Source organism: Pipistrellus hanaki (genome assembly GCF_964339955.1).
Source record: "Pipistrellus hanaki genome assembly, chromosome: 21".
Taxonomy (NCBI): Eukaryota; Metazoa; Chordata; class Mammalia; order Chiroptera; family Vespertilionidae; genus Pipistrellus; species Pipistrellus hanaki.
The window spans coordinates 283089-288945 of NC_140523.1; positions in this window are offsets into that span (position 1 = coordinate 283089).

The following is a 5857-nucleotide window of genomic DNA, read 5'->3' on the forward strand; positions in this document are numbered from 1 at the left end:
TTTTTTTTTATTTTTTTATAAACAGCACCATCCAATAGAAGTTCTATGGTAATTGTACATATGTGTTGTCCCGTGCAATGGTTACTAACCCCATGTGGCTCTTGAACGTTTGAGATGTAGCTAGAATAATTTAGGACCTGAATTTGTAGTTTTAAATTTTTAGAATTAATTTAAGTAGCCACATAGGGCTAGTAGCTATTATACTAGACAGTGAGGTTGCAGGCAGTATTTCACCATTTTACTTCCTCCAAAGGAGGGATCAGGACAGTTTCGTAAACTGGCCAAGGCTATGCTGCTGGCATTGGGGGGTGGGGGGTGCTGTTTGCTTCCACATTTCCTCCTGTGTGCCTCCTGCTCACGTTCATGTCCTAGCACCTCACAGTGAGCTGTATCATCTTGTTTTATAGGGACAAAGTTTCCTACGCACCATCAGAAACTAAGACGGTATCTCCTGATGATAAATAGTATTTATACGAGATTGGGTCAGTGGAGTAACTGGGTATGCACCTGGAGAGAAATAAGCAAATATTTCCCCAATCCCAAGCAAACCACGATTCTCAAATAATTTTTCTCTGTCATAGTCCATTTTCCTGTCTCGGTATATTTGTGTTTTTTTTCTGAGCCCTGATATTGTTCTCGCAGTCCCTGAGAATACACATCTGGCCATTTATCTACTTACTTGGTTCAGTTGATTCTCCTTGTCTCCCCCAAAGCGCCGAGGGGCATCCGTGGGCCGAGACTTGTCCGAGACAGCCTCGTGTACACACTCCGGTCTCCCGGCTGGTCCTGACGTTCCACTTGAGCAGGCTGTGCTAAGCACCGCCCCCCCTCCCCATCACCAGCGAGCGGAGTGACAATGTGTGGGTGGCGGGGGTGGGAGGGAGGGGGTACAGCAATGCAGGGGTGAGACCCTGTCCACAAAGCATAACAAAAGCCAGAGAGGCAGGAGACCAGTTCAGACGTGGGCTGTGAGGACAGACCGGAAAGAATCAAAGGGCCCCTCCTTGCCTCCCTCGTCTTTTATTCCAGACAGCTGAGCCCCACACGGCCCCTGCTTAAAAAAAAAAAGAAAAGAAAAGAAAAAGAAACTCAGAACTGAATAGCATTTTATCCTAGGAAACAGCTACCATCTGCCAGGGCAGTAGATAATAGTTGATATCTATTGATGTATTTTAATTGAATTTATCGGGGTGGCATTGGTTAAGAAAACTACGGGCTTCAGGCGAATAGTCTATAATACATCATCTGTATATTGTACTTTGTGCTCTCCACCCCCAGTCAAGCCTCCTTCCATTGCCATGTACCACCCCCCCCTTTACCCCCTTCTACCTACCACACACACACACCCCCTTCCCTCAGGCAGTCACCACGCTGTTGTCTGTGTCCCCGCATCTTTTATTCTCTGCTTAATCCCTTTACCCCTTCTCACTCGGCCCCCGGCCCCCTCCCCTCGGACAGCTGCCAGTCTGTTGTAAGAACACACCTGGTCTCACAGCAGGTTCCTCCAGCACACGCTGCTGCTTCAGGCCCAGCGTTTGGGTGCTGGGGAGTGGAGTTGGTGGGAGGGGGGGGGGATTAAAAGCAAGGATCTAGAATCAGACATCAGGGGTTCGAATCCTGAATCCAGGAATTCACCTCGGGCAATTCGATCACACTCTTTTACCTCATCTGGAAAATAATAATACAGTGGTAATAATGAGTGGTTAGCCCACAAGTTTGCGGTGAGAGCTAAATGAGAGAATCCTTGTAAAATGATCGCACTGGTTACAAGGGAGACTCTGAGTTCTCCATAAAGGTTTCTTGTTTTTTGTTTTGTTTTGTTTTGTGGGTTTTTGGGTTTTTTTAATCATCCCTAGAATACTGAGACTGAAGTCACTGTCATGTGAATCTTCATTTTTGGCTGTCTGCACGTGACAGGAACATAGCTACAGATTTTTTAAAAATATTTTTTTATTGATTTATTTTATTTTATTTTTACAGAGGAAGGGAGAGGGATAGAAAGTTAGAGACATCGATGAGAGAGAAACGTCAATCAGCTGCCTCCTGCACACCTCCTTCTGGGGGTGTGCCTGCAACCAAGATGCTTGCCCTTGTCCAGAATTGAACCTGGGACCTTTCAATTCGCAGGCTGACACACTATCCACTGAGCCAAACCGTCCAGGGCTAAAAATATATATATATTTTTTTTACTGATTTCAGAGAAGAAGGAGAGGGAGAGAGAGAGATAGAAACATCCATGATGAGAGAGAATCATGGATCGACTGCCTCCTGCATGCTCCCTACTGGGGTTGGGATGTGCCCTGACCAGGAATTGAACCGTGATCTCCTGGTTCGTGGGTCAATGCTCAACCCCTGAGCCACACTGGCCGGGCAATAAAAACATGCTTTTTAAAACCCATTACAGCCAAAACTGGTGTGGCTCAGTGGATAGAGCGTCAGCCTGCAGACTGAAAGGTCCCAGGTTCGATTCTGGTCAAGGGCATGTACCTTGGTTGCGGGCACATCCCCAGTGCGGAGTGTGCAGGAGGCAGCTGGTTGATATTTCTCTCTCATCGATGTTTCTAGCTCTCTATCTTTCTCTCCCTTCCTCTCTGTAAAAAATCAATATATTAAAAAAAAATTACAATACCCTTTTTCGTAAAAGGGTCCTGCTGTCCTTAACAAGTGCCATGAATGACTTTTGTCTTTAACTGCTCAGGTGCCTGCAACAACTCAGGATCCTATTCATCATCCTTGGACCCTCCAGCCCTCGAAACCCGGGACACCTGGGGAGCCTGCATCCACTCCTGGCTGATTGATGAATGGAGACTCCTCAGCCAGTGCGCCCGTGACAGCCCCTCCTCGCAAGGTAAGGAAGGAGTCTGACGCCTGTGATTCTGAAATGAGCTCCGGAGCTGGGCTGCAGACACCCGGCTTCCTGAGAAAGCTTCCCGATTGGCCGGAAGTTCTCCTTCCTGGATTCTCCTCCAGGAAGTTCTCAGTCCACTCAGTTCGCCTTCCTGGACCCCAGCCCATTTCATGCTCTACTCACTCTGTCCTCCCTTTTTTAAAATAAATAAATAAATAAATAAATAAATAAATAAATAAATAAAATATTGATTTTAGAAAGGGAGGAAGACGAAGAGAGGGATAGATACATCCATGAGGAGAGAGAATCATGGATCGGCTTGCCCCCTGCACACCCCACGCTGGGGATGGAGCCTGCAACCTGGGCATGTGTGTGCCCTTGACGGGAATCGAACCCAGGACCCTTCAGTCCGCAGGCCGACGCTCTTCTCCCCTGAGCCACGCCGGCCAGGGCCCACCTCCTCCCTGGTGGCATGGTGTTTGCAGAGGGCGATTGGGAACTTCGGCGGCGCTGGGGGAAACGGAAGGGTTCCCGGCTGGGAGCACAAAGGGTTAGTTGTTGGAGAGGCCGGGGCTGGGCGCATGCGCTCTCTGCTCTGCTCGGCGCCAGCTCAGCACGCCGGGGAGGGGGCTTCCGGAGGGGGGTCCGCACCCCCATCTCGCCGCCCTGCCCCGACCCTCTCCCTTGGGCGCCCGCGGGACCTAAGCCCCAGGCCCGCTCGGAGCACCGCTGGGCACAAGCCACCTTCGGAGCACGATCGGTTTGACTTCCCGGGACCGTGAAAGGGAGACCGGATCGGAGAAGCCTAGGACCCGGGCTGCCGGGACTACATTTCCCACAATGCCCCGGGAGCAGCCCTTCCGGTGCCTCGGCTGGCTGGGCGCTGGCTGGGCGCTGGCTGGGCTCTGGCTGGGCTCTGGCTAGGCTCTGGCTCCACCTGGTGGCTGGTCCTGGCTCCAGCGGGTGATGCTAGTTGTACAAGTGCAATTGCCTCTTTAATACCTGAAATCCCCTTATTTTGTGCCCTAACTGGTGTGGCTCAGTGGATAGAGCGTCGGCTTGCGGACTGAAAGGTCTCAGGTTCGATTCTGGTCAAGTGCATGCACTTTGGTTGCAGGCACATCCCCAGTAGGTAGTGTGCAGGAGGCATCTGATTAGTGATTCTCTCTCATCGATGCTTCTATAACTCTCTATCACTCTCCCTTCCTCTCTGTAAAAAATCAATAAAATATATTTTTTTAAAAATGAAATCCCCTTACTTTAACCCCTGTTGAGGGAAGATGGAAGATAGGAAATGATATAAAATGGAGTCCCTTTAGCCAAGCTGCCGAAATTATTAACACTGTGAAGGCAAGCCCCCCCCCCTTCTTAATCTAACGAGCCTGGGAAATAAAGCTCAATTAGAACTTTGCAGTCCATCCTCCACGTCTCTCAAAATGCTTTCCTCTGAGGGTTGCCAGGCCCTGCAGGTGGTAGCTGTTTCCCAGGATAAAATGCTATTAAGTTCCGAGTTTCCTCTTTTAAAAATTATAGTTTTATTCAGAGAGGAACGGAGAGAAGGAAAAAAAAAAAAAAAAGCATCAATGATGATAATCAAGCATCAGCTGCCTCCCTGACCGGGAATGGAAGGAACCATAACCTCCTGGTTCATAGGTTGATGCTCAACCACTGAGCCACACTGGCCAGGCAAATTCTGAATTTCTTATGTTCAGAAATACCTCTTAGTGGAAGTTGGTGCCTGTCTGGTTCTGCCTCAGCTGCTACTGGAAGAAATGACGTGCCCGAGCGAGGTTTCCGAGGGGCAGGGTGTCTGTCCTCAGCTGCTCTCGTGAAGTGCTAACATCTGCTGTTTTGAATCCTAGTTATCCCAGATGGGCATTGTAGAGACTCGGGGGATCCATCACTTCTGGGCTAAACTGTCCTTCTTGGAGGGAGGTCTAGTCAACTGTGAAATAGCCACGAGGGATAATGCATTGGCTGTCTTTCCCAAGCCCAGCGGGAGAAGCCCTCGTAGAACATAAATCTCAGCTGGGACGGGACAGTCTGAAATGAGGACAAGCAAGAAAGATGTCCAGATCAGGGGCTGTGACATCCGGCAGGCACATGACCTTTCTGGAAATAGGAACGATCGATAAAGCTAATCTGAAGTGGAGATTCATAAACACCAGTGTGCCTTTTGCCATCAGAGGGGGTTAGTAGCCAGTATTTTTCCAGATGGAATTCTATATATCTTGTCGGCTGCTTCAGCCTCCTGGGAGTTAAATGGCTTGGGTGCTCTGGGACTGGGAGAGGACAGAATATTTTAGCACAATATGAGAGAGCATGTAAGTGGAATAGAACTCCTTTCACCAGTCAAAATAAAAGTTGATCGTTTTGTACGTGCATATATGTGTTTACATATCAGTTGATATGTTTACGTAATGATAAGGACAAACCAGAACAAGGTAACTTCTTTTTTATTTTTTTTTTCATCTTTGGAAAAAGCAAAACTGTGGCAATTAGTGAGTCATGTGGGTGAGTCTTGCTGAGTGATTACATTTATTTTAATTAGCTCGGTATGGTGGGGCATCTCCTAACATCGTTTTGGCTGCCATTTACTGGCTGGGAGGCCTTGATTAAGTTAGCCAATTTTTATGTGTTCTGGTTTGCTTCTCTGTCATCTGGAAATATATCATCTATTCAAAAGGTTATGAAGAAGGTTTGAGACGAAAAGCACTTTGTATAGTATCTGGTATGAACTGTTCCAGGAATAAGTGGTAACTTTCAAAAGTACTTTAAAAAAATAAATAAATACACACACACAGAGAGAGTGTAGCCAGATTGTTAAGATCTCTGAACACATAATAATCTGGCCACTCAGTGTGTGTGTGTGTGTGTGAAAGAGAGGTGGGGGTAGGATTAGTTGAGGGGAGTGTTGACTTGCAGATATTCATGTTATTGTGATTATTTGATACTGATATGAATAAAACCTGAGAAATTTGAAGGCATTCGTGGATAACAAAACAGAAA